The 17,815-nt window shown below is 42.3% G+C and overlaps 1 protein-coding gene across 1 annotated transcript in view; it reads right to left on the bottom strand.

Moving 5' to 3' along the window:
- LOC139420222 (A-type potassium channel modulatory protein DPP6-like) overlaps nt 1–16,508 on the bottom strand; it is a 284,853-nt gene extending 268,345 nt beyond the window's left edge. Inside the window, exon 1 of the mRNA XM_071170073.1 lies at nt 16,440–16,508. The gene's annotated coding sequence lies outside the window, so the exon portion shown is untranslated. The remainder of the gene's footprint in view (nt 1–16,439) is intronic.
- Between the last annotated feature and the right edge of the window lie 1,307 nt (nt 16,509–17,815).

Below are 17,815 nucleotides of genomic sequence, written 5' to 3'. Positions count from 1 at the left end.
AGGGAGTAAATGGTTGAGGACCCTACAGCACTCATAAATACTGATCTATTAAATTGGTTGAAATCTTCTCTGGGCCTTCTGTAAAGCTCTGTTTAATCAGAAGGGGGCAGGATGAAGGTCAGGGGCATTCCACAGCCATGCCATTGATCTGAATGACAAAGCTAATTCACCCAAGGTTTACTGGCGGCACCGCCAACCAATCAGGTGATATGGGGAGAGGAGAGACCGGGATAAAATGGTGACAGATGGGGGGAGCATGTGCTGTGTTGAATAATATAAAGACCTTTCATACCGACACACAAAGTAAATGACGGAAGACTCCACTTTTTGGACCTCCAGAGGCATCTCCTGATTCAGCAAACCTCAGGTACCCAGTGCGTACGCTGGGTTTATGTTTCAATGAATCATCCCCACTTGAGTAGTTTATTGAATGGAGCAATTTGGCCTGAAAACCATGTGAGTGTTCAAAGAAGGACCATCATTTATCTAAATAGCATAGAATCACATGCTGAATGTCAAGTTATTAATTAGGATTTCACAAGACAATGATTGATTCAAATTGACATTGTAAATCAACGATTCTCCATCATGGACCTATGAAAAACTGGTGTACATGTACACCAATGAAGGCTATATTTTACACAGCATTATATGCCTATTACTTATGATTGTCATTGTGGGTTCATAGTCAAACACATCCAGCCACAGTTAGATGGAGCCCATATCACTTCACCCAAAAAGATACAGGATTATTCATTGGAAATGCTTTAATGACTCGTCTCCTCATGATAGCCATGACCTTCATGTTACAAAGCCTGATGGTGACTGCCTTTCAATCATGGTTTTCCACTGGTCGATTGTGAACCAGCCGAAGCCAATCACAGCCAACTACAACATCCAATTATAGTTGTTGGGCTAAATTATCACTACTAGGAATTAAGAAGAAAAACTCAAATGTAGTTGTTTGTTTCACCACCATACAGATAAAACAAACTGACTGATAGATGTAGGATTAAAAAATAAATAAAAATGTTGGCAGCAAACTTATTATTAAGTCCCTTCCTCACAGCATTCTACACAGCCGTCTACGGTCTCCCAATGGAAGCAGTCATCTTTTCATCTTCAATCTATATACATCACGCTCACAGAGAGAGAATAGTCTATACCCCATTTGCTGTTAGTTCCCTTTCAATATTTGGACATGCATTATAGATTTTCCTCAGAGCGTATTCCCCCTCAAATATCATGTTTGTTCTCTGAGAAAGCAACCTTGAAACAGATTTGTAGGGGTACACTTTTAACAGGGTGCACCTGTAGTCTGATAATGGGTGCAGTTGAAAGAACGTGTGTGCTGGCTTATCAGATTGTTGTACTGTAGGTCACATAAGGATCAACGAATCAGCAACATACAGTACAGGAGGGTTATGGGTAATTACAATGTTGTTCTATCAAATGATGAGCAGACTTCTGCCAATTACTTTTCTCTGTCCAGCACAAAAATACATCTGTCTTATCATCAATGTGTCTGTGCATTCATTATTCCGATTAACACCAGAACGGCTGGGCCTTGATGGACCCCCCCCACCTTCAAGCTAATGAGCAGTCTGACTGCAACATTCTAACAGTGTAATTCATGCATTCCATATATGATCTGCAAAAATAATAATTTGGTTTTGTTTATGAAGGCCTTGGGTAACATTAGAATACTCTATTTTATTTCAAATAACACAATAGCATTTTCATTCGTTTATGTTACTGTAGACTATAAGTAAAAACAAAACAAAAAACACATTTAAGTGTTCAATCAATTTTCTTCGTGCAGTGCCTTTGTTACAACTATGAAACAGAAAGCATATGTGTTGGAACATGGTAACACCTTTTTCTAATGTCAAAATAAAATAAAAAACACCCCAACAACCAATACGCACGGTCAAGACGTGCAGTCAAATGACGAAAACATTAGTAGCCTATAAGCGGAAAGTGCATTCGGAAAGTATTCAGACGCCTTGACTTTTTCCAAATGTTGTTATGTTACAGCCTTTTTGTTAAATGGATTACATTTTCTTTCTCCTCATCAGTCTAAACACAATACCCCATAATGACAAGGCAAAAACAGCTTTTTAGACACTTTTGCAAATGAATGAGAAATAAAACAGAAATCTCACATTTCAATAAGTATTCAGACCCTTTACTCAGTACTTTGTTGAAGAACCTTTGGCAGTGATTACAGCCTTGAGTCTTCTTGAGTATGATGTTACAACATTGGCACACCTGTATTTGGGGAGTTTCTCCCATTCTTCTCTGCAGATCCTCTCAAGCTCTGTCAGGTTGGATAGGGAGCGTCGCTACACAGTTATTTTTAGGTCTCTTCAGAGATGTTCGATGGGGTTCAAGTCCAGGCTCTGGCTGGGCCACTCAAGGACATTCAGAGGTCACTCCTGCATTGTCTTGGCTGTGTGCTTAGGGTCGTTGTCATGTTCTTCTCAGTCTGAGATTCTGAGCGCTCTGGAGCAGGTTTTCATCAAGGATCTCTGTAATTTGCTCCGTTCATCTTTCCCTCAATCGTGACTAGTCTCCCAGTCCCTGCCGTTGAAAAACATCCCCACGGCATGATGTTACCACCACCATGCTTCACCGTAGGGATCATGCCAGGTTTCCTCCAGACGTGACGCCTGGCATTGAGGCACAATCACAATCCTGCCTTGGAGCTCTACGGACTATTCCTTTGACCTCATGGCTTGGTTTTTGCTCTGACATGCACTGTCAACTGACCTGCACTGTCAACTGTGGGACCTTATATAAACAGGTGTGTGCCAATCAATTGAATTTACGACTCATGGATTCCAATCAAGTTGTAGAAACATTTCAAGGATGATTAATGGAAACAGGATGTACCTGAGCTCAATGTGGAGTCTCATAGCAAAGGGTCTGAATAGATATGTAAATAAGGTATTTAGAATTTTTAATACATTTGCAAAAATGTCAAAAAACCTGTTTTCACTTCGTTGTTATGGGGTAATGTTTGCAGATTTATGTTTTTTTTTTAATGTAATCCATTTTAGAATAAGGCTGTAACGTAACAAAATGTGGAAAAAGTCAAGGGTCTGAATAGTTTCCGAATGCACTGTAAATAGTGAAACGTACATGTGTGCGTCTTCACGCAATGGCATCAGTTGGATTTAATTTAGCTGTTATCCCTTGTCCTAACAGTTGAGACCATTTTCATAACGTCTACTTGCTTGACACACTTTGACATATCTTTGTCTGGTTGTAGTGCGTAATAGTCTCCAGTTTTCTCTTTATTGTGTCCTGTTGTCTCATTCTTCAGCACAGTTGTGGAGAACAGGTGCCTTATTTTGCACAGAGGGAGGGGGCTCCCGTATTACTGTTCATGATGCCGGCCAGACTTGTCTTCTTTGCAAGCAACTTGTTCGACAATGACAGTGTTGTGAATAAATTGTCCATGATGACATTTCTCCCCTTACCAACGTAAGGTTCCACAAGCCTCATCACCACATTCTCCGACACTGCTGCCCAATGCGAATCTCTTCCCAGGCATATGTAATTGTTCAGCATGTACAATTACACACACTCGCTGTGTAGCTTACTCCAAGTAGGCCAGGGTAGACTGATAGGACTGCTTTGATTACAGTAGGTGGACTGATATAGGGTTCATACTGTACCATTTTAAGATTACAATTAGACTGGATCAATACAATAGAATGGCCCGCCCTGTTCTTAATTTACAATTGGTGATTACATAATTATGCATTGTTTGTTTCCCCTCACTCATCAACTCACCCATTCTCCCCATCATACTTTACTTAACTAATTTAATCTGTTGTTATATGTGTGACAAAACCTCAGACACAACGGCAAAAAAAAAAAAATTGAGTCCCCGAGCTGTACTGATTTAAATTCCATTCAATTCAAAAGGCCTGTTCAAAAACATGGGTCCAAAATCCAAGAAGATGTAGGGGGATGTGGAGAAAACCAGATAGTTGCTGTGAACACTGCAGGAGGTCTCAATGACTCTCATAACCCTAACACATATAGACCAACACGGTTGGAAAAAGGTGGGTGAAAAACTGTGGCGGGGGGGGGGGGGGTTAGTGCCATTCAACCGTCCCCTTGTCTCCTGGCAGACAACGCCACCAAATGTTTCCCTATCCTCCTGATTGCAGCCTTCCTATCCCCCCCGGGTTTACTGGGCCATGATGGGGGAATAGCTGGCGGTCCCCTACCACCCTCCTGTACTCACATAACCTGAACACCATGGGGATATTGAGACAGACATCTTGGTCCGGGATGAAAGTGCCAATTCTGTCAGGCACACACCCAGGGTATACGTGGACAGGGTTCAGAATAGCTACAGTTGTTAGAAAACACTAACAACCCCATAACACTGCTAAGGCCTTACCAAACAACAGCTCTGCTCCCGATCCTTGCCAGCTACACGGAGCTTTGCAAAGTCATAAAGAGTTTTACACTCATGTATTCCTGTGTCTAAGCCCCTAACAAACAATTTCCCTTGAGAGCTCTTCTAGTTCTTCTCTGTATATTCCATTTCACAGAACCGTTGGGGCAATGTGCTTCATTTACAGACGTGTGACCCTGGTGATGTCGTAGATATTGCTCATTATTCACACATTGTAAGGTGCTAGATGTAAATGTGCCAGCGCAATGGCTCTCCCTGTTCATTTTCAATCCTGTGTTTGGATATCTTATATTTTGATAATAACACCCACTTGGTTGAGGAAGGATCTGCAGCTAATGGAACTAGGGATGCACCGATATTACTTTTTGGATCGATACCGATATCCAATATTTTCCTTGCCACAAAACCTGATACCGATACTGATAACCGATATTTAAAAAAATGGTAGCCTTTTAAACATTCTAGTAAAGTTAAATAGTTGAAACACACACACACCAAAAAGTTATTTTGTTGGCATTTATGTCCCACTTACCAGTAAAACATAATCAAAACCTATTTATTTAATTTACTTGCTGTGCTGTTTCATTCATTTGTTCAGTCGTTTCAGTCTCAACCAGGATTCATCATACATGTCAAGCAGTGACGTTTCAGCTCTGTCTGTCTGTGGCCTCTTCTGTCGTGGGTTCTCTTCCTCGGTGTGCACGGTCACGGTGTCCATTTCCATCTTGTCCTGCTGTGTCTAACATTTCACGTAAACCCTGTTTCTTGTCTGCATCAAAGTAGCGGCCCGTGTACCTATCATCGAGCATGGCGGCGACACAGCAAAGAGGCTCAGAGAGAATGCTACCGAATCGCTTGTTCACAGCCTCTAGTAGAGTACTTTTACAAGTTTGAGCCCCACGGCAGTGTTGTTGAGCAGGCGTTTCAATGCCATGACAGAGGGTATCACGTCTGCTGCAGACGCAGTTGATGAGCTTATTTCGAGTCAGTAGTTTAGAATGGAGCTAGGAGTGTGTTCATGTTTCAAATGAGAGTCCACTGGTTTGTACTGATTGTTGCAGGTAACTCATAGTCAGCTGCGTACACACCAAGCACTCATCTTTGTTCCAGCAGGATCTCCATCATGTAAAAAGTACTGTTCCATCTGGTGGAAACATCTTGCTTAAGCCTTTTTGTTTTCATTCCAAGCTGCTACAGTATTGCTTGCAGGTGGCTGTGTGCTAGCTGTGAGTGTTTAAAATGACCCACTATCTTCCTACCTGTTGCCACTGTGTCAGATATGATGTGTTGGGCCAAAACACCTTTGTTCACAGCCAGTTGCAGTGTGTGTGCTACGCACGGCAAACTGGCGACTCCGCATTCTTCCAAAGCCTTTGTCATGTTACATGCATTATCACGTAGCACAACGTGTACTTTGTTCTTGGTGATTTTCCAAGTTTTAAACACGTCTTTAAATGTCTTTGAAATGGCAGCAGCAGTATGAGAACCAGCACATTCTTGAGCGTGCAATACTGCTTTCCTCAGTAAAAAATCCTTGTTGACCCACTGTGCTGTCAGACTCAGCATGCTCATGGGCTGACATCGCTGGTCCAAATGTCAGTCAATCGTGAAGCTAATAGCAGTGACGCCCATAGCAAGTAGCTCATGGATGTGCAATACTGTGTAACTCTGGTAGGACTGCAAAATAGCACCTACTTGGTAGTGTATGCTGGGGCTCGACCAGTCAACATCATCCACGACAGAGAACGGTTGATTGTTAAGGGAAATTAATTTCCTCATCTTGGCGTAAAGGGATTTCGCCTTTGAGTTGTCTCGCTGAAATGTTCTTACTCTTTCAAATGACTGCTCGACAGCTATTGGAAGTGTGCTCTTAGTCGCTGAAAGTCTGGGGGTGAACGTCTGGGAGTGATGCACTTTCAAATGAGTAATTAGGCTTGTGGTATTGAAAGATTTCACTTTCTCCCCTCCTCTGGAAATAATAGCAACACAAACGTTGCATATAGAGCCAATGTTGCCATTTTTAGATAATATCCGATTCTGATATGCTTACCGATATATCCCTAATAGGAACCTACACACAATACCCCGGAGCCCGAAACCTCTCTGATTAAGAGGGGTTGGGTTAAATGCGGAAGACACATTTCAGTTGAATGGATTCAGTTGTGCAACTGACTAGGTATCCCCTTTCCCTAACGCTTCCCTACTATGGCTGACCCTGTAAAACAACACATTTCACTGCCCCTATCTGGTGTATGTGACAATAAAACATCTTAGAATTATTTCAAGATGCATTATGTAGAAATCGCTTCATCATTTCCTGGTTCCATAAACTCTAGTTTGCCTAATTTCAGTTTATGTGACAAAACAAGCAACTATTGTGTATAGAATCACTGTAACATTTAAACAGCTGTAAAATGTATTTTTCATAACCAAATATATTGTATTTTCAGCTGGTGTACAAAGCCAAAGGAAACTTAAGAACGGTAAGCTTAGAAATAGAGCAAATCTACAGTGCATTCAGAAAGTATTCAGACATAACAAAACATTTTGAGGGGAAATTGATGAGGGGAAAGCAAATATTGTATCCATTTCAAAATAAATCTGTAACATAAAAAAAAATTATGTTACAGATTTATTCTGAAATGGATACAATATATCTTTTCCCCTCATCAATCTACATACAATACCCCATAACGACAAAGACATTTTTAAAAATGTAATAAAAGCAAAAAACAGAAATACCTTATTTATTTGCTATGAAACTCTAAATTGAGCTCAGGTGCATCCGGTTACCGTTGATCATCCTTGAGATGTTTCTAAAACTTGATTGGAATCCACGTGTCATAAATTCAGTTGATTGGACATGATTTGGAAATGGACACACCTGTCAATATAAGGTCCCACAATTGACAGCGCATTTCAGACCAAAAACGAAGCCATGAGGTCGAAGGAATTGTCCGTAGAGCTCAGAGACAGGATTGTGTCGAGGCACAGATCTGGAGAAGGGTAACAAATAATTTCTGCAGCATTGAAGGTCTCCCCAGGAACACAGTGGCCTCCATCACCACCAAGACTCTTCCTAGAGCTGGCCGCCCGGCCAAACTGAGCAATCTGGGGAGAAGGGCCTTGGTTAGGGAGGTGACCAAGAACCCGATCGTCACTCTGACAGAGCTCCAGAATTCCTCTGTGGGGATGGAAGAACCTACCAGAAAGACAACCATCTGGACTCGCAGACCATGAAAAACAAGATTGAACTCTTTGGCATGAATGCCAAGCATCACATCTGGAGGTGAAGCATGGCGGTGGCAGCATCATGCAGTGGGGATGTTTTTCAGCGGCAGGGACTGGGAGGCTAGTCAGGATCGAGGGAAAGATGAACAGAGGAAAGTACAGAGAGATCCTTGATGAAAACCTGCTCCAGAGCACTCACAACCTCAGACTGGGGCGAACGTTCACCTTCCAACAGGAGAGCGACCCTAAGCACATAGCAAGACAACACAGGAGTGGCTTCGGGACAAGTCTCTGAATGTCCTTGAGTGGCCCAGTCAGAGCCCAGACTTGAACTCAATCAAACAGCTCTGGAGGGACCTGAAAATAGCTGTGCAGCGACGCTACCCATCAAACCTGACAGAGCTTGAGAGGATCTGCAGAGAAGAATGGGAGAAACTCCCAAAATACAGGTATGCCAAGCGTCATACGCAAGAAGACTCAAGGCTGTAATCGCCACCACAGGTGCTTCAACAAAGTACTGAGTAAAGGGTCAGTATTCTTATGATATATCTGATAACTGTTTTTTTTTTTTAAACTGATTCTACTTTGTCATTATGGGGTATTGTGTGTAGATTGAAGAGGGGGAGAAAAAATGATTTAAACAATTTTAGAATGAGGCTGTAAAGTAACAAAATGTAGAAAAAATCTAGAGGTCTGAATACTTTCCGAATGCACTGCATTTATTACACACAGTAAAACAATATGCCTGGGTGTAAACACTGGTCCTCACTGTTAGAGGCACTATATCTCACATAATGAATACACAGAACCAACAAAAAAGGCATACAGCACTGGTGATAAGGGACAGCCAAAGAAAAACTCCTTAGCTACCAGTCATCAGGAGAGAAATACTAGCATCTCAAAGCAGCTGCATTCATTTGTATTCATTTGTACGACACATGCAAATTGTCAACGAATAATCGGTCTCTAGCTGCCATTATCGTCGGCTGAATTTCACAAGAGAGCCATGGCAAGGCTAGGAGTGGTGGCTAACGGGCCACAGTCATTTTAACTAGGAGCTACATCACATAAATGCTGATATGTTTCCTGTGGGATAGAGCACGCTTTCTGTACTACAAATCCTTTCAGCAAACACATTTTTAGCAATTTAGCATTGAATTGAGAATCCAGGAGCTGAGCCAAGTCGTTCTCCACTGTGTGTTGGAGAAAGGATATGAGTGGCTTATTTACTAGCTGCATGGTAAACAGGACCATTGACATTTGAGCATGAATTGAAATGCAAGTTCATGTTCAATATCAATATTTTTAGTGACTAGCTGTTTTATTGCAAAGGTAGCTTTTCCATGATTAGAGCAGAAATGTATCCTGGAGTATGGCCAGCCACTGCTGAGGTAAACAGAACATTCCACTTGTTTCTGTTCTTTCATCTAGTTAATTTTGAATAATTTTCTGTGGTTGTTGAATCTCAAATCCAAATCAATTATTATTTGTCACAAACACATAATTAGCAGATGTTAATGCGAGTGTAGCGATATGCTTGCACTTCTAGTTCCGACAGTGAAGTAATATCTAACAAGTAATCTAACAAATTCACAACAAACTACCTTATACACACAAATGTAAAGGGATGGAATAAGAATATGTACATATAAATATATGGATGAGCGATGGCAGTACTGCATAGGCAAGATGGTAGATCTTAGAGTAGATGGTATAGAATACAGTATATACACATATGAGATGGGTAGTGTAGGATATGTAAACATGATTAAAGTGGCATTATTTAAAGAGACTAGTGATACCTTTATTAAATGCATTAATCAAAGTGGTCAGTGCTTTGGGTCTGTATGTTGGCTGCAGCCTCTCTATGTTAGTGATGGCTGTTTAACAGTCTGATGGTCTTGAGATAGAAGCTGTTTTTCAGTCTCTTGGTCCCAGCTTTGATGCACCTGTACTGACTTCGCCTTCTGGATGATAGCGGGGTGAATAGGCAGTGGCTCGGGTGGTTGTTGTCCTTGATTATCTTTTTGGCATTCCTGTGACATCAGGTGCTGTAGGAGTCCTGGAGGGCAGGTAGTTTGCCCCTGGTGATGCGTTGTGCAGACCGCATTACCCTCTGGAGATCCTTGCGGTTGAGGGCAGTGCAGTTGCCGTACCAGGCGGGGATACAGCCCGACAGGATGCTCTCGATTGTGCGTCTGTAAAAGTCTGTGAGGGATTTAGGTGACAAGCCCAATTTTTTCAGCTTCCTGAGGTTGAAGAGGCGCTGTTGCACAAGGGTGTGTGATCATTTTGTTGACGTTGAGTGAGAGGTTGTTTTCCTGACACCACACTGTGAGTGCTCTCACCTCCTCCCTGTAGGCTGTCTCGTCATTGTTGGTAATCAAGCCCACTACTGTTGTGTCGTCTGCAAACTTGATGATTGAGTTGGAGGCATGCATGGCCTCGCAGTCATGGGTGAACAGGGAGTACAGGAGGGGGCTGAGCATGCACCCTAGTGGGGCCCCAGTGTTGAGGATCAATGAAGTGGAGATGTTGTTTTCTACCTTCACCACCTGGGGTCGGCCCATCAGAAAGTTGAGGACCCAATAGCACAGGGCGGGGTTGAGACCTAGGGCCTCCAGCTTGAGGATAAGCTTGGAGGGTACTATGGTGTTGAATGCTGAGCTGTATTCAATGAACAGCATTCTTACATAGGTATTCCTCTTGTCCAGTTGGGATATGGCAGTGTGCAGTGGGATGGCGATTGCATCGTCTGTGGACCTGTTCGGGCGGTATGCAAACTGAAGCGGGTCTAGGGTGGCAGGTAAGTTGGAGGTGATATGATCCTTGAGTAATCTCTCAAAACACTTCATGATGACAGAAGTGAGCGCTACAGGGCAATAGTCATTTAGTCCAGTTATCTTTGCCTTCTTTGGTACAGGAACAATGGTGGCCATCTTGATACATGTGGGGACAGCAGATTGGGATAGGGTGCAATTGAATATGTCCGTAAACACACCAGCCAGCTGGTCTGCACATGCTCTGAGGATGCAGCCAGCAGCCTTGCGAGGGTTGACTCGTTTAAATGTCTTACTTACATCGGCCACGGAGAAGGAGAGTGGGGGTCCGCAGTCCTTGGTAGTGAGCCGCGTCGGTGGCACTGTATTATCCTCAAAGTGCGCTAAGAAGGTGTTTAGCTTGTCTGGAAGCAAGACGTTGGTGTCTGTGACGTGGCTGTTTTTTTTTTTGTAGTCCGTAATTGCCTGTAGACCCTGCCACATACGTCTTGTGTCTGGGCCATGGAATTGCAACTCCATTTTGGCCCTATACCGTCATTTTGCTTGTTTGAATGCCTAGCGGAGGGAATAACTACACGGTTCATATTCGGCCATATTCCCCAACCTCTTTCAATGATGAATGCTTTGGTTTGCCGTCTATCCATGGTTTCTGGTTGGGGTAGGTTTTAATAGTCACAGTGGGTACAACAGCTCTAATGCACCTCCTAATAAACTAACTCACCGAGTCAGCATATAAATAGATGTTATTGTCTGAGGCTTACCGGAACATTTTCCAGTCCACGTAATCAAAACAATCTAAAGCGTGGATTCCGATTGGTCAGACCAGCGTTGAATGGTTCTAGTCAGGGGTACATCCTGTTTGAGTTTCTGCCTAAAGGACGGTACGAACAAGATGGAGTCGTGGTCGGATTTGCCGAAGGGAGGGTGAGGGAGGGCCTTGTACGCAACACAGAAGTTAGAGTAGCAATGATCCAGTGTTTTGCTCGAGCGGGTACTACAGTCAATGTGCTGGTTGAATTTAGGTAGCCTTGTTCTCAAATTAGCTTTGTTAAAATCCCCAGCTACAATAAATGCAGCCTCAGGATGTATGGTTTCCAGTTTACAAAGAGTCCAGTGAAGTTATTTCAGGGTCGTCGATGTGTCTGCTTGGGGGGGATATACACGACTGTGATTATGATCGAAGAGAATTCTCTTGGGAGATAATGCGGTCGGCATTTGATTGTAAGGAATTCTAGGTCAGGTGAACAAAAGAACTCGAGTTTCTGTATGTTATTGTTACACCATGAGTCGTTAATCATGAGGCACACACCCCCGTCCTTCTTCTTACCAGAGAGATGTTTGTTTCTGTCGGCGCAACGCATGAAGAAACACGGTGGCTGTACCGACTCTAACAACATATCCCGAGTGAGCCATGTTTCCATGAAATAGAGAATGTTACAATCTCTGATGTCTCTCTGGAAGGCAACACGTTCCCTAATTTCATCCACCTTGTTGTCTAGAGACTGGACATTGGTGACTAATATCCTTGGAAGCGGTGGGTTGTGTGCTCGCCTTCTAAGTCTGACTAAGAGGCCGCTCCGTTTGCCCTGCATCCCACTGCTGGCTTGCTTCTGAAGCTAAGCAGGGTTGGTCCTGGTCAGTCCCTGGATGGGAGACCAGATGCTGCTGGAAGTGGTCTTGGAGGGCCAGTAGGAGGCACTCTTTCCTCTGGTCTAAAATATATCCCAATTCCCCAGGGCAGTGATTGGGAGACACTGCCCTGTGTAGGGTGCTGTCTTCCGGATGGGACTTTAAATGGGTGTCCTGACTCTCTGAGGTCATTAAAGATCCCATGGCACTTATCGTAAGAGTAGGGGTGTTTACCCAAGTGTCCTGGCTAAACTCCCAAACTGTCCTTCATATGGTCACCTAATCATCCCCAGCTTACAATTGGTTCATTCATCCCCCTTCTCTCTCCCCTGTAACTATTCCCCAGGCCGTTACTGTAAATGAGAACGTGTTCTCAGTCAATTTACCTGGTAAAATATTTTGCATAGGTATAATTTTACAAGCAGTGTGTCACGGGTGTCCTCCTCTTCATCTGAAGAGGAGAGGCGAGAAGGATCGGAGGACCAAAATGCGGCGTGGTATGTGTTCATGATGAAATTTAATAAAGAAAACACTGAACACTGAAACACACTATACAAAACAATAAACGAAATAACGACCGTGACGCTAATGAGAACTGTGCTGACACAAGCAATCACCATAGACAATCACCCACCAACAAACAGTGCAACCCAGGCTACCTAAGTATGATTCTCAATCAGAGACAACTAATGACACCTGCCTCTGATTGAGAACCATACTAGGCCAAAACATACAAATCCCCAAATCATAGAAAAACAAAAAGACTGCCGACCCCAACTCACGCCCTGACCATACTAAATAAATACAAAACAAAGGAAATAAAGGTCAGAACGTGACACAGTGAATTCATTATATTATTCCTGACTGTTTGAAATGCAGTGTATTTACATTTAATTGTGCAACAAAGCTTATTTGTGGCCCGTTTCACGAAGCTATGTGTATGTTGCACATCACTTCTTCACAGGAGAGGCATTTGAACTTATTTTTTTAAATCAAAATGCGTTTTTTTTGGCAGAAATGCCTTCTGGAACATGTGAACTTTCATGTGCCTAAATAAACATGTATGCCATTTCTTAAAATTATGAGCCTAGTTGGTTTAGCCATGGAAAAAGTCAGAAACCTTCCTGCTAACCATGATTGGCTAAAATAATGGATGGGCCGGGAGATAAGTTCCGATTGGTCTGCCATGTGGTCCTGTGTTGCTCAGTTGGGAGAGCATGGTGCTTGCAACGTCAAGGTTGTGGGTTCGATTCCCACAGGGGGTCAGTAGGGACAAAGTATGAAAATGTATGCACTCACTAACGTAAGTCACTCTGGATAAGAGTGTCTGCTAAATGACAAGAAATCCCAAAAATTTAACCCCCATCTGTCTATAAAGTGGGCTGCTCAGCATGTGTAGATAATCCTTGCTACCGCAGCTTTTTTGAAAGATATAACGTTAGCCATGGAGAACTGGTAATACTGCTCTCAACAACATTTCTGCCCTGAATTTAGAAGGCACTATCAGATCAGTGGGAAAAAGTTGTGATGGGCTACATTCTGCACACGGTCAGTGTAAACCGGAGTGACTTGACAATGCGGACCATACAAGATGTAGCTAGTTACAAACAAAATTAGTCTGCCGTGAAGAATTCATCCATGAATATGAGTAAGAGTCTAGCTCCATTTTGCGTTCATCCATGCCTATAGCGCCGTTTTCAGTTATTATACGTTTCTAAATTTGTCAGAAAGTAATTTTCATTGCAAGTTAAAGCGTACTGTTATCTAGTTAGCAAATGTTAGCTTGCAGGCTTGCTAGCTAACGTGACGTGTATGATCTATGTAGTAATATTATTCATATCAGAAAACCATTTGCATTGCTAGTTATAGCCTAATGTTAGCTAGCTAACATTTAACCTACAGTAGTTGGTTAGCTTTAGCTAACAGTAAATTCAGCTATGACAATCAGTTTGTATTGCTAGTAGTATGGGTTGAGATTTTGGTTCATTGTTTAGCTAGCCAGCTACAAGTATAAACAATAGACTTCACTTCGCCAGATGATCACATGACCCATCAAGTTAACCTGGTGTGTCTGGGGGTGATGATGGCCATCTATTGTACTTCATGAACATGTGTAAATGTCTAGACAGTAGTCACCATTCCACATAGCTAGATGTGGCTGGGGGGGTAGTTTAAGCATTTCTTTCACATGACCCATCAATTTAGATAAATGTGTCTGGGTAAGCATCATCTAATAATTAGAAAATATTTATACAATATTTTTTATCTGGACACTTTCTGTTTTTGATATTGCTACTGTGCAAATATGCAAGTAACCATTTCACTGTACCATTTACATCATCTGTATCCTAAGGCACGTGAGCCCTAGCCAAGAGATTGTTCTTTCAAGCTGCAGTGCCAATGTGATGGGTGGACTGAATATCATTATATTCAGATAATCTGAGCACTGGCCTCAGAGATATATTGCGCTAAGGTGGGTAGAGAGGAGAGGGTATAAAGACCTAAATACTACAGTGGTGAGGTTTGGCATGGGGGAGGGGTAGAAGGAGAGGGTGAGGTTTGGTAGCGAGGAGGGGTAGAGCGGGAGAGGGTGAGGTTTGGCAATAATTAATTTCCCTGCTCTGGCCTCACTCCCAGCTGAGCAGTATGGCCGCTGTCCCTGCTGACACAGCTCTCTGAAACTTACAGCGAGGGGGAAGAGTGACATTCAGCCACAGAACGATTGTCACAGAGTTCTCCTGAGAGAAACATCAAATTAGTCCACTTATTCTAGTTCTCCAGTGTATGAAAAGCATTTATTGAGGCAGACGATCCTGTAGAATGTACTATGGCACCTACTACTGGCTGAAAATGTAGGACAATTAATTTTGCTCTTAGGACAAAGACTTTCTAGAGATTCTAACTTTGAAAGCAACATTGTTTATTAATCCTATGTTAAATTGTGTGTGTGCGTGCGCAAAAGCCCACACGCACACACACAATTTAAATTCAAGAGGCAGGCTTTGATGACCAGTACATTAGCTTTGCATTAGAAGTACCGAACATTAGGGCGAGATCATCCTCACAACCAATTTGCCATTGAAGATAGAGGCGTTATGCAATGGCCTAAGGAAAATAAAAAAAAACACATCAAACTCTATTAGGCCACACATTACCATTAGGGCTATCTTCTGCCCCGGCCTGAAAGATGGATACCAGAGTCCCTTGAAACAGAACAGAGCATCTTTAAAGGTTGAAAACTAGACTGGACTCATTTGGAAAGCTCTTTGACAAGAGCTTTGTCCACTGTGACACCCAACACACAGTAATGACTTTTGGAAAAGCAGCATTGGAATTTGAGTAACTTATAGGCAACTGAGATCATATTAAAATATTTCTCAGACAAAAAAAATCCTGAACTCACAAAGAAGAGTGAATCTTGACAGAGGGATAATGCAAAGTAATTAGTCTTTGTGAACTTCCAAGTGCCCATTCACTGACAACATGTCTCAAGGCTAACATAAGAGCTCAAAAGGTATTGGGACAGTTGTACTCCAGCACTTCAGATTTAAAATGTTACAATGACTAAATAAGAATTAAATATTTTTCTAAACACTTCTTCATTAATGTGGACGCTACCACGATTACGGAGAGTCCTGAATGAATTGTGAAGAATGATAAGTGGGAAAGTTATTGACGCACAATATCATACCCCCAAGACATGGTAACCTATCACCATTAGAATAACAGTGGAGGTTAGCCTTTTTGGGGGGTATGATATTTATGCCTCTGTTCTCACTCATTATTCACAATTAATTCAGGATTATCTGTAATCATGGTAGCGTCCACATTGTAACTCCTTTAAAAACCAATACACATCCTAAATGCCATCTTCTTCTCTTATCTAACATGTTATGTTGCCTGACATCCAACATTTGGAGGGGGGGGGGGTTACTTTTTTCCTCAGGAACACAATTTAACCACTACAGAAATGTCACTGCAATGTGTTACACATGGTGACAAAGTGATATTGCATGCAGATAAAAGAGTGACATTTGGACAATAAGATTAGCACTTTTTCTTTAGGATCTTGGTCAAACCATTTTACGTGTAATATGGCCATATTTTGAGCTTTAGGTCTGTTCATTATCTTGACCTCTTCTAATGGATATTATATCAACCTTATGACAGCTTTATGTGGGCATAATGTCAGCTATTTTCTGGCAAACGGTAAATTCCAGTGAGCAGATGGGTTGAACTTTAAGCTCTGCGGGGTAGTGAAGGCCATGTCCAGCTGACACCAGGGTGGGAGGCCTGATGTTTGATTAAGTGGCAGGTTGACCTTTAGTAGGCTCCAGGGGGCAACTGAGATACGACTTCACCTGAGTGCGCTGACAGCATACGAGCAGAGCCTCTTCCCATTATGACCCATCTATCAATCCTCACTCGGGATCTTCTCTCTCGCTCAGTTGAGGATTCTAGGAAAATTAAATGTCAGAGTTTTTCGGATACATCTGCATTAATACCTGAAGGGCGATGTTATTTGAAGGAGATGCTGCTATGTTGTCTGGGGAAAATGTGTGAGCGGTAGCCTCACTCTGTGTGCTCTTGTTACTTCACAGGGCTGTAGCAACTGACCACCAGCAGAGACGCTGTGCGCATGAGGACACATCAGTAGTCATTAAACATCTTTTGACACATGCTGCTTAGAAATTGTAATAATATAGTTGGTTGCCATGGAGACTTGTCACCCCCCCCCCCAGACCGGGTCTGACGTTACAGAAATGTAATGAGCCCGAACCTGAAAAAAAGCTTCATTTTAGAAAACAGTACATTGATTTAAACAGGAGTTGAGAACAATGCAGAGGAGGCCAGTCGCAGCGGAAACGAGGAAACAACCGTTAAATGAGGCAGAGCCATCAAGCTGCTTCACGACAAGTTTGAGGGACTCGTCTTGATAAATCAATGTCAGACTTTTTAGTTTTCACTGAATCTCTGTTTGGATATTTGGTAACAATTAGGCTGGGAAAATGTTAGCTAAATTGAGGTGAGTTTTCATGATCATCTTCATTCTAGATTGCTCATACATTAGCTGATCAGTATATTTTGCTAGCATTTTATGTAACTTAACAAGTGGATTTTGCACTTCACTCGTGTAGTAACCGGTCCTACTCCAGACCAAAAGCCTGTGACTTATCTGATAATCAATCAATGTGATTTTGTTTCACTGAATGTGTCTGTATATTTGGTTAATTAATCTCTGGAGGTGGTAGCTCATTTATTTGTTTGCTTATCTATCACTGATCGGAAACAGTTAGCATAAGCATGTAGCCTAAATCCAGTATTAGCTCTTGACTCACGTATAGGCTATAGCATAGCCTTATATAATCTATCCACCATCGAGCTGTGAGAGCGGGTCCTGTTATCTGTTATTAACATAAAATAAATAAATATGTATTTACACACACATATATCGCAACTTGCTCCCAGTCAGTGAAAAAAGTGTTTTAGTAGCACTATTTGAATTGAAAAGAGTTTTCCAAGAAAGCAGCATGAGTGTCCAAAGTGATGGGACTTGGTCATTGACTCTCCAATTAGCCTCCAACAGGGCCCTCTGAGTGTGGAATGTGACTCATCTGGAGAGATTGTGGATCATTTCTCCCTGTGAGGGACTAACTACACACATTCATCACTGCTAGTCTATTACCAAAAGCCCCTGTCTACCAGTTCCTGACTAACTTCCATATTAAACCCAACA

Source organism: Oncorhynchus clarkii, chromosome 11 (genome assembly GCF_045791955.1).
Source record: "Oncorhynchus clarkii lewisi isolate Uvic-CL-2024 chromosome 11, UVic_Ocla_1.0, whole genome shotgun sequence".
Classification (NCBI taxonomy): domain Eukaryota; kingdom Metazoa; phylum Chordata; class Actinopteri; order Salmoniformes; family Salmonidae; genus Oncorhynchus; species Oncorhynchus clarkii.
The sequence above is the reverse complement of the archived record's forward strand: the minus strand, read 5'-3'. Positions and strand labels throughout refer to the sequence as shown.